The sequence below is a fragment of the Candoia aspera genome, chromosome 1 (assembly GCF_035149785.1).
Source record: "Candoia aspera isolate rCanAsp1 chromosome 1, rCanAsp1.hap2, whole genome shotgun sequence".
Classification (NCBI taxonomy): Eukaryota; Metazoa; Chordata; class Lepidosauria; order Squamata; family Boidae; genus Candoia; species Candoia aspera.
The window spans coordinates 37192633-37208200 of NC_086153.1; positions in this window are offsets into that span (position 1 = coordinate 37192633).

The following is a 15568-nucleotide window of genomic DNA, read 5'->3' on the forward strand; positions in this document are numbered from 1 at the left end:
AGTTGTTTAGGTATTCTCAAGGACAACTGGGATGGTGATTCTCAAAGTGCCTGAGAAGTGTTCTCCACCTCTGAAGAATTGTCCCACTTCTCTATGTGCAAAGTGAGTGAAATTGAAAAGGAGGAGATCTGAAATACACTGAAGTACCCAACACATTCTGTAAGTACTTTGAGGATGTCTGTCTCTATTTGTCTTTGACTTGCCATTTTGATATTGGTTTGTTGTAGAAGAAACCTTCATTAATCTTTCCTGGTTACCTTATAATTAACCTTACTTGTTTGCTAGTATTTGTGGTTTGGGAATGGAAACAGAGCCATTTTTGGATAAGCTCTGGGGAGGTACTTGCTGTTGCTGTCTTCCTCTGAACTTACTACTTTTGCTTTGATAGCATCAGCCTTCAGAGGCAGCTCTGTTTTACCCTTCAAATTTAAAAAACACGCTTTACAGAACAAATCAAATTGTCTTTCTCCGCCACACAGAATTAAACTAGTTGTACTTTAATTGATTCTAATCCTGGGTTTAATAGTCAGATTCTCGCAAAACTTGCTATAGTAAGTTAATGTTTATTAACCAATTAAAAAGTTTTCTAATGGTCATATTGTTATGTTCCTAGTAACTGGCACATTTTATGCTAGTTCATCTGTCCTTGGGAAAATTCTCAATTGTTATTTTTCAGTGTGGTATTTATGCTGAAGTGCTTTTTGAGGACTGTGTGCATGGGCTGAAACATTATGCTTGTCCATCCGTGATTTTAGATGTGCCTTTTCCAGTTGGTGCCTTTAGATCTACAGGACAACAACAGTCTGGCAAGGGATTCTGTCACAACACATCCAGACATCAGACTGAGGAAGGCTGCTTTGGATGTTTATTTAGTATCAGCACAAATGTTTCATGAAGTATACATTCAATATATTTTGTGGTTTGCTATATTAATTAATGCAAATATTTCTTTATTTACCTTTAAGAATCCCCTTTTAAAAGGACTAAAGGAAGAGATATAATAAATAGTTGAAAACTTCTCCATCAATGTTAATAGAGGACCAGATTAAAGTCTGATTAATCATTTGCATCTTCAGCCTGCATAGGAAATGAGTCAATCTTATATCAATTGATTAGAGCTAACTATATGTTCATCCTATTGAAATAAATACTTAAATTTGTTTTTCATTCTTGAATTGTGAACAGGCTTTTTGTTATTAAGAACTGTGTGTGCATCTGTGCAATCATTTGGAAAATCAGAACGGCAATTGACAAAACAATAAAGAAACTAGAGATAACGGTTGTCCTAAAGAATTCAGTAAATACTTGCTTGACTTTCCTCTACTATTTACAGGCAAGCTGTGGTTGGTGAAGGATGCTCAGAACAAGGAAAAGGGCTTCTTTAAAGATGTTCAGAGAAAGAGAACAGAATCAGGAGATCAACTGCTCAGTGAAGACAGCAATATGCAATCAGGTAACAAAAGAAAAAGAGCCTTAGTTTGGCTCAGCTTTAGTCAGCAAAAAGCAATGTTTTTCATCAGCCATTTGCGAGGAGTAGAATGAAGCTTGCGATTGATAGCAAAATGATATGGGAATACTATTTACTTTGAATAAGTTAAATCTCCAGGCCAGATGTTGCATCCTAGGATACCAAAGGTTTTAAAGAACTAGCTGATGGACGCTTGCTTGTTAGATTTATATCCCATCATATCTCCAGGAGCTCAAGGGGGTGTATGATATAGGTTAGAGAGAGTGGTCCAAAGTCACCAGTGAACTTCCATAACTGATGATGGCATTGAACCTCAGTTTTTCTAGTCCTAGTCTAACATATTAACCATGAGCTACACTGAGTCTCATCTGTCCATTATCTTTGAGCAGTCCTGAAGATCTCAAGTATAACATGATTGGAAGAGAGTAAATATTGTCCCTACTTTCAGGAAGTGAAACAGAATGATCCCATGAACTACAAATCGGTCAGCCTGCCTAGGAAGATTTTAGAGTGGATCATAAGATAATTGATCAGTAAAGGTAAAGCACTATTCCAGTCAAGCTCAATTTCACATCCATGCAGTGATTTTCCATTAGCTTCTTCCAATATGTTTTTTAACTTTCCAGTCTGATCTATAGCCCTGGAATTCCCTAGTGGTCAACCAGGGACTGCCACCTGCTAAAATAATCTGTAAGCACCTTTGATGCAGTAATTAGCAAACTTGCTGGATGAATTTTATCTTTTTTTTTACTGGATAACTTCTTTAAAAGATGGTGGAAATGCTCTAGATGCAATATATCTTGATTTTAGTACAAGTAGTCCTTGTTTAGCAACTGCCTCATTTAGCAATCATTCACAGTTACAATGGTGATGAAAAAGTAACTTTATGACCAATCCTTGCATTTACAACCTTCGCAGGTCTATAAAGCAAAGGAATGCTGAAGTAAGATCATCGGCACAGTTGTGGTTTTACTTAGCAACTGCTTCGCTTAACAACTGAGTTGGCGTCCCAATTGTGATCATTAAATGAGGATTATCTGTAAAGCATTTGACAAAGTACCTCATGATGTTCTGATCAGCAAGTTAGTTACATATAGGCTGGATGGCTTGACAGTTGAATTCAAACATAGATGAGTCTAAAATTGTACTCAGAAATTGCTCATCAGTGATTATTAATTGAACTGGAGAAAAATATTGAATGGGCTTCCACAAGTTTCAGTCCTGGACTCACTATATTTTTATTAATAATTTGGATGAAGAGGTGGGAATACTTATCAAATCTGCTGGTAACACAATTCCCTAGAATGCAGAAATAAAATTCAAAATCATCTTGGTGGGTTAACTAATACAATCTTCTCTTATCTATGCAGAATAAAAAAAATCAAAAGCAACAGTATGATATGGATACCTGCTTTGGTAATAGTATTTATGAAAAAACCTCGGAATAGTTGTTGACTCTGAGTAGTCTCTGGCAGCTGCAAAACAGGCAAATGTAATTTGAGGCTGTATCAACTGAAGATAGTTTCCAAATCATGGGAAATAATTTAATACTTTATTCTGTGCTGGTGAAAACTTACCTCAAATATTGTGTCCAGTTCTGTGAGAAACACTTTAAGGAAGACTTGGAAAACTAGGCAGGGCAATGAGGTGGCCAGAAACAAAACTCCTATGAAGAGAGACTGAAGGTGCTTGCTGTGTTTAACTTCGAGAAGACTGAAGGGGGAAATGATAGAAATGTCACACTGAAGGTGTGTCAAGACCTGTTCTCTGTCAATCCAAAGGGAAGGGCAGAGAATGATAGATTCAGCTTGAATGTCAAGGAAAACTTCCTTGTAGTGTGAATAGTTCAACAAGGAAACCACTTAAAGAGGCAGTGGGCTCCCCTTTATTGGATATGTTGAAGGAGAGTTTAGACAACCATCTATTATGGATATTTTAATTTGGTTTCCTGCACTGAGTGTTAGATTTGATTGGCCTAAATAGTTCATTTCAATTCTATGAATCCAATTCAGGAATTCACAATTAAATACAAGGCAAATACATTGGAGAATCCTGTGATCTCTGAATGAGTGAAATGATATAAAGAATCAATGGACAAGGACTGAGGGAGGGTACTGACAGGACTGCTTAGGATTACCAAGGCACTTCATTATGTAGCAGTGTTAAATAGACTAATACATGTCAGCAAATCAGACCTAAGTTTAGCTAAAAAATAAAAATAAACCTAAACATGTGTGCAGATCTAATAAAGGCTCTTTAAATATAATTATACTTAGTAGGCTTTAAATAGTGACATGTAATTTAACAAAGGAATGGTATTCTATAGTCATTGCACTCATACAAGGCAGGAGAATTTTCCCTCTAAAAAGCTGCTCACTTTTGCATTTCATGACAGTAAGTGAAATTAGAGTTGTACGATTAGAAATATAGTGGGGTTCAGCTGTCCTGACCTGTTACATTTACTATGCACATTCACTTATTTCAGTGCTCCTCTATACAAAAGTAAAACTGATAAACCTTTTGGAAAACTACAAATGGGCCTGGATTGTTTTTAACCTAGTTATCCTTACACTAGGCAGGGTTTTTGTAGTTTTAAATAACCTAGATGACCTTCAGTCTTGTGATCTATTATCAGTACTTCAAGGTGGTACAATCTAGAAAGGATGTACCACAGGGTGATTCCTATCAATTTGTGATTAGATGTTCTTAAAATTTCTTCACTTCCTTAAGCTCTATAAAGCAGCCTTTTCCAACCTAGAGTCTTCCAAATGTGTTAGACCATGAGTTCCATCAGCCATGATGACTGTGGCTGCTGGGAGTAGTGGTCCAACATATCTGAAGGGGAACAGTTTGGGAAAGTCATCTATTTTCTATCCTTCATCTGCCATAATGTTCTTCTGATTTTATTCTCCCTTAGAAACCTATTAGGAAGGTAGAGACATGCTTCCTCTTTCTTTGAGCAATGAGAAATCCATGAGACAGTGAAACAGGATGTTCTTTCTTTCTTTTAGTAATGGTTCCTTTTTTTTTTTACACAGACACATTAGAAGCAAGTAGATATTCTAACTGTTGACAACCTTTTCTTTTTCAAGGTTCACCTTAATCTCTGGTCTCCAAATTTAAAGTTGTTGACATTGTTATGCTTTCCTATATTTGAGTTATGATGGGAGTGGGAAGAACAGTCCCACAGGGTTTAAGGTTTGTTATTCTAGTGTAAGGTTAACTAGGTTAAAAACAATCCAGGCCCATTTGTAGGAGTTTTCCAAAAGGTTTTATCAGTTTTGCCTTGTCTTCTTTGGGTACTGAAGACATAGCAGGTGTTCATTTCTGATTGTTAACAAGCGGCAACTTAAAAAGCAAAGCATAGTTAGCATTCGTCAGTGCAGTATCTCCAAACTTTGGAGCTAGTATGTACATTAGGAATTTACAAAAAAGACCCCCCAAATCAGCCCCTGCCTCAGAAATCCTATATATAAAATGCTATATATGCGAACCTCTTCTCTGTTTTCTCCTCATTCTTGCTTTGATGAGGCAATACGGAGAACCCAAAAGCATGCATAATATTCTGTAAACTTTTGTCCTAGTGAAGAGAGTGCTTGAGTGTAGAACTTGGAGTCAGCTTTTTGAGAGAACATACTGAGACAAATCCTATCTTATCAGCTGTTGAAAGGGAATGGAATCTGCCATGCCACAGTAGAAAAACACAAACACCACACTGTGCTTCAAATCAACCAGCACCATGTAATCTTATCTTTGTGAAGTTGTTTCTCAAGTGGCCAGTCTATTAAGAAATGACATGTGGAAGTTTTATAAGCTTGGAATGTAGCAAAAATAGCTTTTAAAAAGTATTTTCCATTTACACCCAGACCAACAAATATGGTGACTTAAGAAGAACCCAGGAACAAATAAAGAACTTGACCAGTTGTGAGCATCCTTCCATCTAGCTCTAGAAAGAAAGAGATCATCAAGATGATACTGCCTATTGATTGGTCTGATTGACTCTGCTCCTGAAAACACCTGTTGTGAAGATGGATCCGAGCCACCTCTCTATGTTTGCACTTAAATCTTATTTTGATATAATGTGTGTAAATTCTCATGAAAGGTTGGGAATAAGAGCAAAAGCTCAACATGCCATGCTCTTGTAAAGATTTACCCCAAGATCACGCCACAGACCCTGGGCGTGACATTGGTACAAGGCATCTATGTACCCTCTGAATGTGAGAGAAAAGATTTTGCATGGTGCAAAGAAACTGGTCAAATGCAGCATTTCCAGCCCAGCCATTTCCCAATGGAATAAAATGCCTATAGGCATACCACGTTCCTCTTCATGCTGAACCTCCTCTGTTAATTTCAGTGGAGGGAACTAGATCTGTATATGTAGTCTGGGGAATCTTATTTCTTCTTAAAGGCCTAGACTGTTGCTGCAGAGACAGAGAGATCATGACCTAAACTAATAAAGTTACTTAGGTTTACATCCTGTTGAAATCAATAAGTTTAAAGTGAGCCAAAAATAAGTACTTTGCTTGATTTCATTAGGCCTAAGCACATTTCTTTGCCTTAAGGACAGGGAAGCTGGCAGTCATTAATCTTCATTTAGGGGGAGTTGATCAAATTGAAAGCCTTCATCTATTGTAATATTCAGAGACTCACAGTTTCGGCATGAAGGGTTCTGGTTACTAGCTGGCATTTAGACTAATGTGCTCATCCCCACTGATAATTAATTTTAGGCTCTCACCTAAAGTATTAAACTATGATATTTTTCAATATCTTAAAGAAAATCTCCAGCACTCTCCATCTTCAGCAGAATTTGCATTCCGAATGGGATATTGTTGTATCAGCATCACTGTGTTCAACCCTTTTTTCTCCCCTAAAAGGATGTTATTCCCCTATGCCCTCATTTTTTCTTAATAAGATCGTAATGCATAAAAAGAAAATTTAGGGGCTATTTGTCTACATTTACTCCATTTTTTTAAATAGTCAGAGTTCTCCATTCACCTGGAACATTGAACTAAATTATCTTTGTAATTACAAATTGCAAAGCTGAGTAATAGCAGCATTAGTTCTATTGGCATTCCTAAGTAAAGCGAGGAAGGGAATGGCATTGGAATTCCTAGCATTTTCCTCACTTGGCAATGCCAGATTTCATGGGAATTTGACAAACTACTCATCCTTCTAGTTATGGGCCTCCATTAAAACAAAGTAATACCTAGGATAAGAGCTTAAAAAATTACCCCGTACTCTTTTAACTGGTTCAAAGGAATCTAGATTACAACTGCTTTTCATTTATTTACTTTGGAAGTCCTGCCATACTTCTGTGAAGTGGAGGGCAGCCTAGAAAGGGACTGTAACTTGCAAAGGTTTCTCCCAGTCAGCTGGGGGGCTGGTAGAGATGTCCCAAGAGGGGGTGCACCCATTTTTCCATAAATTGTTGGTGTTTTTTTCTGTGTGTGTGTGTTTAAGGGCAGAAAATGAGACCAGGAAGCAAATCACTCCCATCTTATCCTAAAAAAACCTCCAGTCCCTCATGATCTGCACTGCCTTGCCAACACACACACACACACAGACAAAATCAGAGCAATATGCTCCCCTTCGATCTCTGTCGAGGGTGAGGGGTCTGGGTTTATGGATTGGCAAAGCCAGTGTCCCTCCAAACTAAGTTTTTTAGGGCTTGCTTCAACAGCACATACACTCAAACTGGAACAAACTAACTTTTTAAAACTTGCTGTGCACTGAGTTTACACTGATGTGCATATGACATATTCAGTCATTTTGAAAGCTTATATATAAATCCCTGCACTGAATCAAAAACTGGCAGATTGCCATAATTTTTGCTGTTGTTTGGCCATTGCCCTCTAATCTGGAATTACTGAAATTGCAATAGCAAAAACTGGATACTCAGAGAGAGAAGACCTTGTGACCAGTACCTGGTTTCTTATATGGACAGAAAGGGATGGAGCTGGGGATCATTTCTTCCTAAGACCTTAGTGCAGTGTTTTTCAACCTTAGCAACTTTAAGATATGTGGACATCAACTCCCAGAATTCCCTAGCCAGCATGGGAGTTGACGCTTCTGCTCAGGAGACGTAATGTGCCCTCAGTATACTAAGGTAATCTTTAAGGAAGTATGGCATGATACAGAAGAAACTGTAGGTGCAGAAGCCAAAGCTTTGGGGAGTTTGTAGTCAGGTTGATTTTAAGGAAAGAAACAGGCTTATGTTCATGGCAAGACTTTATGATATTATCAGAGGTACGGAAAATGTGAATGTGAAGAGGCATCTATACTGCAGAAGGCGCCACCTCAGTATTTAAAAATAGAAGTAACAATAACACAGGCAGGCATTTTTTCCTGTTCTTTTTCTTCCAGCCTAATTGAAACAGTCTAATTTGTTTATAGGAAGCATTTATAGCCAAGACATGTACCTAATGAAATCCCAAAAGAAATAAGAATACCATGGGAAAGCAGCAGGGAAAGAATTCCACTAACTAGAAATCTTTCTATCTGCAAGAATTACACATAAAAGAAAACGGGAAAGATGGAAGACAATAACGTGCAAAATAATGCCCACAAGATAACACAAAGTGGTACCAATACAAATTTGTTTATATAGAAGGCCTAAGACACTAAAGTTCTTACCTTCACAAGAGAGAAGAATTACCAATAATGCTAATACTTATGCATATATAAGAAACCTACCTATCCATTTCTTTCTCCCTATCAGGTTATAACTCAACTAAATATGCTAGATAGATCAGCAGTATAGGAAAGCTTGCAGCCTTGCTTACCATGCTGGCTAACGCACCTTTGCAAGGCTTTTGCAGAAATCCAAGACACAGTAAGAAAGCTGCTTGTTAGCAAAAAAAAAAAAAGTGTAAAATGGTCATTTGTTCTAACCTACCCCTGGACTCAGGCTGATATCAAGAACATCAAGCAATATATGATAAAAATCAATCCTATAGCTCAAGAAAGTAAAGAACCTATGCTAGGTATTATCCCACTACAGGGAATTTACTGAAAACTGGATGCCATTCACACCTGCGTAGTCTCAGTAAGAGTCAGTAGATGTTAATGCAGTTTAATAGCTAACAACCAGAAGAGAGGTTAAGGCACAGAAAGCCTGAAAATTGAACTGCACAATATAAATGGTGGTGTCCATCCTAGAGAAAGGAATTTGGGAAGCCTCTGGGAGGACCTCTTTTGGGAGTTACTGGGAAATACGATTTTTGAGAAAAGATTTGGTTTAGATGTTCATGAGGATTCAGAACACATGCTTTGTTACTGATGAACTTGGCTTAGAAAAATTGTAACCATAATTCTTGTATTTGATAACTTTTAACTTTGTATTTCTTGTATATGGTTCTGGGTTCTAATTAATGAAAACATTAAACTGTGTCTTAACCATTTTGTACAAAGGATGGATGTATCACATGATCTGAACCTCAATAGATCCTAACCTGGAGAACAGTATTGTGGAAAGCTGTCCTGAATATGGTACCTTAGGCTTTTTCAACCCTAATTTTTTTTCCTTGCAAAATATGAAGTGCATAATGCCCTGATCCACTCATGTGCATTTTTTTGTGCTGATGTACCTTATGGGCTTATTAAATTGCTCTGTGGCACAAGTCCCTTTTTCCAGTGCTGCTGCCTTTGGTGCCCTACCCAACTGTTCTAAGGCCAGAGATCCCGCCTGGAATAGTTTGGATTGTACTGGGGGAGGGACTGCAGTAGCAAGGGAATTTGTAGAAAAGAGGCATTTACACAATCCAAAATACATTTGCACTTGCACAAAGTATGTTTGGCTCCAGGCCAATAGTTGTAAAATTAGTATCAACATTTTTACCAGAAGACTTTAGACTGTTAGTGCAGTAGGTGACAGCAGTGACAGACTGGTATTCTTAATTGTTCATTTTTGGCTGTTCTTGCAAGCACTCCTATTTATCAGCTTCCAGAAACCACTTTCAACATGTCTCATTAAATCAGTGGCACTTCTAGCTGGTATTTTACAAGCCCTGTATTTCAGCAATAGTTCATCCTTACATCATGGAAGGCTTTCAGTTCAGAGGAAAGACCACAAATGGCACCAGCTGCTGAAATTAATTTCCCGAATCCCTCTTCTCTCCTCTTTTAAATACAACATGTTTTTACTCCTTCTGGATGTGAAGATAAGTATCTGGGCAATGCAAGCCGAAACCACTGGAGTAGCTGAATAATATTTCTAGCAGTTGGGACAGCTATGCTATAATTATAGAAAACAGAATGAGTTATGCAAAATATACAGATTAGGATTATTTTTGCAAAATAAATGAAGCATATCAAGTACTGAGATCAAGGTAGTATAGACAGTTCCCTTACTCCCTGCTTTCAAAAACTCTTAATATTTATTTTGGCTTTAAAGAAAATTAGAAAGAGTTTAGCAAAGCACCACCTTCCATAATTATCTTTATTTTTCAAGAATCCCTTCGGATCACATATCAACCTCTGCACATCCTGAGAATTATTGTTAAATGATGAGAGAGTATAGCTAAGTGCTTTGTTTACAGATGTGAGTACCTGCCCCCACAAAAACAAGGTTTGCAGTGAGTGTCCAGGGAATATAGGGTAGGTATCAAGAGTAGTTCTTTCTTTCTTCATATTTTAAGCCACAAGCTGAGAAATTGCTCAGAAATGGAAAAAGGGATGTCTACTCAAAGGTGGTTGCAGAACAACTGATCCACTATCCAGAATAACTGCCTTTACAAAGTAGACAGGTAAGAAGACAAGTGACTGAGGGCACATTTATTGAATCTTGCCTATCTTTCCTTATAGAAGAAGACCCAATCTAAGAGCCTATCAGTATGCCTCTTTTGGAGAGATTTGACTTGCAATTAATATAGATATATTTTGAGAGTGAAGACTATACTCAGAGTCCTGAACAACAGTCCAAAATATGTTGGTATTTATTCCAATGGGTAAAATAGAGTTTATATCTTTTGTTCTTTGTAGCTTTGTAGATTTCAGAAAATTAGTTTAAAAAAAGAACAACTTCATCAATTTTCTTAATGTTTTACAAATCTGTTGTGAGTACACAATATATATATATACCCACTCTGGCAATCATTTTGTGAATCAGAAAGCCTACAATGGCAGCCATTTCCTTAGAGTGTCCAGAACCTGTTCTCAGAAGGTCAAATGTGTCCATTGATCCCAAGAATCTGGGGATCCCAAGTATGTCAGAGGCTGAATTGGGACTGGGTAGATGAAAAATATCTTTTAAATGTGGCATGCACACAATACTGCTGATCTGACCTACTTCTGGGACAAGTCCCCTAAACATATCCCTTCCTACTTTCCCCCTTCTCATTTTAATCTGAGGATACTATAATAGGTGGCTATCTAGTGTCTGCTATATGAAGACCCAGTTCTCTGGAGAAGGTGCTAATGCTGGGAAAGGTAGAAGAGAAGAGGATGACCAGCAGCAAGGTGGATGGACTCAGTTACCATGGCAATGAGTGCACTGTTGGGAGACTTGAAAGAACAAATTAGGGAATAGTTCATCATGGAGAGAATCTATCTATGTGGACACTAGGAATTGAAAAAGACTTGATGGCACATAATCATCAAGTATTTACTTAAGCACCTTTGTAGTACTGGAGCATTACTTCCATTATTGAATTTCTTTTACCATTGAGTGTTCTCCTAACGTGAGCCAAAGACTCTCTATCTGTTAAACCCATTTGATGTTGTCCTACCCTTGGGGGTGATAGAGAAAAGTATTCCATGTTTTGTGATTTCTGTAACAAACTCTGGTGGAACATTTCTGTAATGTGGAAGGCTCTCGGCTTCAATATTAATTCCTTTTAACCAAAGTTCCCTTTGACATTGGAATAATATTTAATCTGTCTCAGATGGCCTCTCTAATTAGCCAATGGTTTTTACCCAATTGTGTGTGTATTGTATATCTATACCCCCAAAGAAAAAAAGACTGTTAGATTAGTTTACATTTATGGTATTGTGTCGATATGCCTTATATATTTTTCTGCATTGGATTAATGGAGCACTTGTAATGGAGATCTTTCCTTTCTTCTTAAATGGCATGAGGTTTATATTAGATCTGCAGTGATTATACTTTGGAGAAGCAAAATGTGAAAGGGCAGTGTCTGTTAAAAACATCAACATGTCTGTTTTAAACTGACACAAATTTTTTTGTGCTACGTTATGTAACTGTGGCTACCTTAGCAAAACACTTTAAATCTTCAGCAGAAAGGGAACTTATCAAGGTTGAACAAGCAAATAGGAAAATCTAGAACTTTTTATGTTACCTGAAACAAACATTTTGTCTTGGCCCACACACATACACCATACCACATTAAACACACAAAGATAATGCCTTGCTTAGCTAAAAGGCAGGAGAGCATTATTCCACGTTCCAGTGGAACAGCAATTCATTCTCCAAGGGAGAATCACTTCTCTAGACAATGGTTTCAGATACTGTATGTAAGTATCAGATAATTATTCTGCAGTGTTGCTTTCTTGACTCTGGGGAAAAACAGCTCCAATACTGTACAGTTTGATTTTTTATGAAGTGTCCATGAATTTTAGAGATGCTAAGATTAAGTATTAAGTTAGCTGTACATTTTGTGACTTCAGCAAAGGATCATTACCTTGTCATGGTGCTGGAGCTTGAGCACCTCAATGATGCCATGAGCTAAACCGTGAAGGGCCACCCAAGATGGGAAGGTCATGACAGAGAGGTCAGACTAAATGCGATCCCTGGGGAAGGTAATGGCAACCCACCCCAGTATTCTTGCCGTGAAAACTAAATGGATCAGTACAACCAGAGATATGTCAGAATACCATTGGAAGATGAGACCCCCAGGTTGGAAGATGGTCAAAATGCTACTGGGGAGGAACAGAGGATGAGTTCAACTAGCCCCAGACGTGATGATGCAGCTAGCTCAAAGCCGAAAGGACGGCTAGCAGCCGACGCTGCTGGTGGTGAATGGCGAATCCGATGTTCTAAGGATCAACACACCATTGGAACCTGGAATGTAAGATCTATGAGCCAGGGCAAATTGGATGTGGTTATTGGTGAGATGTCAAGATTAAAGATAGACATTTTGGGCATCAGTGAACTGAAATGGACTAGAATGGGCCACTTCACATCAAATGACCACCAGATCTACTACTGTGGACAAGAGGACCACAGAAGAAATGGAGTAGCCTTCATAATTAATAGTAAAGTGGCTAAAGCAGTGCTTGGATACAATCCAAAAAATGACAGAATGATCTCAATTCGAATTCAGGGCAAGCCATCTAACATCACAGTGATCCAAATATACGCCCCAACCACAGATGCTGAAGAAGCTGAAGTAGAGCAGTTCTATGAGGATCTGCAGCACCTACTGGACAACACGCCTAAAGAGATGTTATTTTCATCACGGGAGACTGGAATGCTAAGGTGGGCAGTCAAATGACACCTGGAATTACAGGTAAGCATGGCCTGGGAGAACAAAATGAAGCAGGACATAGGCTGATAGAATTTTGCCAAGACAACTCACTCTGCATAACAAACACTCTCTTCCAACAACCTAAGAGACGGCTTTATACATGGACTTCACCAGATGGACAACACCGAAATCAGATTGACTACGTTCTTTGCAGCCAAAGGTGGTGGACTTCTATACAGTCGGTAAAAACAAGACCCGGAGCTGACTGTAGTTCCGATCACGAACGTCTTATTGCACAATTTAGGATCAGACTAAAGAGATTAGGGAAGACCCACAGATCAGCTAGATATGAGCTCACTAATATTCCTAAGGAATATGCAGTGGAGGTGAAGAATAGATTTAAGGGACTGGACTTAGTAGATAGGGTCCCGGAAGAACTATGGCCAGAGGTTCGCAACATTGTTCAGGAGGCGGCAACAAAATACATCCCAAAGAAAGAGAAAACCAAGAAGGCAAAATGGCTGTCTGCTGAGACACTAGAAGTAGCCCAAGAAAGAAGGAAAGCAAAAGGCAACAGTGATAGGGGGAGATATGCCCAATTAAATGCAAAATTCCAGAGGTTAGCCAGAAGAGATAAGGAATTATTTTTAAACAAGCAATGCACAGAAGTGGAAGAAGACAATAGAATAGGAAGGACAAGAGACCTCTTCCAGAAAATTAGAAACATCAGAGGTAAATTCCAGGCAAAAATGGGTATGATCAAAAACAAAGATGGCAAGGACCCAACAGAAGAAGAAGAGATCAAGAAAAGGTGGCAAGAATATACAGAAGACCTGTATAGAAAGGATAACAATATCGGGGATAGCTTTGACGGTGTGGTCAGTGAGCTAGAGCCAGACATCCTGAAGAGTGAGGTTGAATGGGCCATAAGAAGCATTGCTAATAACAAGGCAGCAGGAGATGATGGCATCCCAGCTGAACTGTTCAAAATCTTGCAAGATGATGCTGTCAAGGAAATGCATGCTATATGCCAGCAAATTTGGAAAACACAAGAATGGCCATCAGATTGGAAAAAATCAACTTATATCCCCATACCAAAAAAGGGAAACACTAAAGAATGTTCAAACTATCAAACAGTGGCACTCATTTCACATGCCAGTAAGGTAATGTTCAAGATCCTGCAAGGTAGACTTCAGCAATTCATGGAGCAAGAATTGCCAGATGTACAAGCTGTGTTTAGAAAAGGCAGAGGAACTAGGGACCAAATTGCCAATATCCGCTGGATAATGGAAAAAGCCAGGGAGTTTCAGAAAAACATCTGTTTCTGTTTTATTGACTATTCTAAAGCCTTTGACTGTGTGGACCATAACAAATTGTGGCAAGTTCTTAGTGGTATGGGGATACCAAGTCATCTTGTCTGCCTCCTGAAGAATCTATAACGACCAAGTAGCAACAGTAACACGGAACAACGGACTGGTTTAAGATTAGGAAAGGAGTACGGCAGGGCTGTATACTCTCACCCTACCTATTCAACTTGTATGCAGAACACATCATGCGACAAGCTGGGCTTGAGGAATCCAAGGCTGGGGTTAAAATCGCTGGAAGAAACATTAACAATCTCAGATATGCAGATGATACCACTTTGATGGCTGAAAGCGAAGAGGAACTGAGGAGCCTTATGATCAAGGTGAAAGAAGAAAGTGCAAAAGCTGGCTTGCAGCTAAACCTCAAAAAAGCCAAGATTATGGCAACCAGCTTGATTGATAACTGGCATATAGAGGGAGAAAATGTAGAAGCAGTGAAAGACTTTGTATTTCTAGGTGTGAAGATTACTGCAGATGCTGACTGCAGTCAGGAAATCAGAAGACGCTTAATCCTTGGGAGAAGAGCAATGACAAATCTCGATAAAATAGTTAAGAGCAGAGACATCACACTGACAACAAAGGCCCACATGGTTAAAGCAATGGTGTTCCCTGTAGTAACACATGGCTGCGAGAGCCGGACCATAAGGAAGGCTGAGCGAAGGAAGACAGATGCTTTTGAACTGTGGTGTTGGAGGAAAATTCTGAAAGTGCCTTGGACTGCAAGAAGATCAAACCAGTCCATACTCCAGGAAATAAAGCCAGACTGCTCACTTGAGGGAATGATATTAAAGGCAAAACTGAAATACTTTGGCCACATAATGAGACGACAGGACACCCTGGAGAAGATGCTGATGCTAGGGAGAGTGGAGGGCAAAAGGAAGAGGGGCCGACCAAGGGCAAGGTGGATGGATGATATTCTAGAGGTGATGGACTCATCCCTGGGGGAGCTGGGGGTGTTGACGACCGACAGGAAGCTCTGGCGTGGGCTGGTCCATGAAGTCGCGAAGTGTCGGAAGCGACTAAACGAATAAACAACAACATTTTGTGAAGCAAGGGTCAGGTGTGATTTGGAAGTCTTCTCTCCATGACCAAAACAAGCATCTTTTCTTTCTTCCAAAACTGAGCTTTGAGAGGGAAACAAGTTTTCAGTACAGTGGATGAGACCAGTGGGAAGCAATCAACTGGCAAACTACAACTTATATGTTTAAAACAATACTGTTTTAAACTCTTTTCTGGGTTTCTTTTAAATAAGACTGCACAGACTGCTTTGTGTAAATGCACAAATTGCGCAGATTTCCTTTCACTTTAGTCCT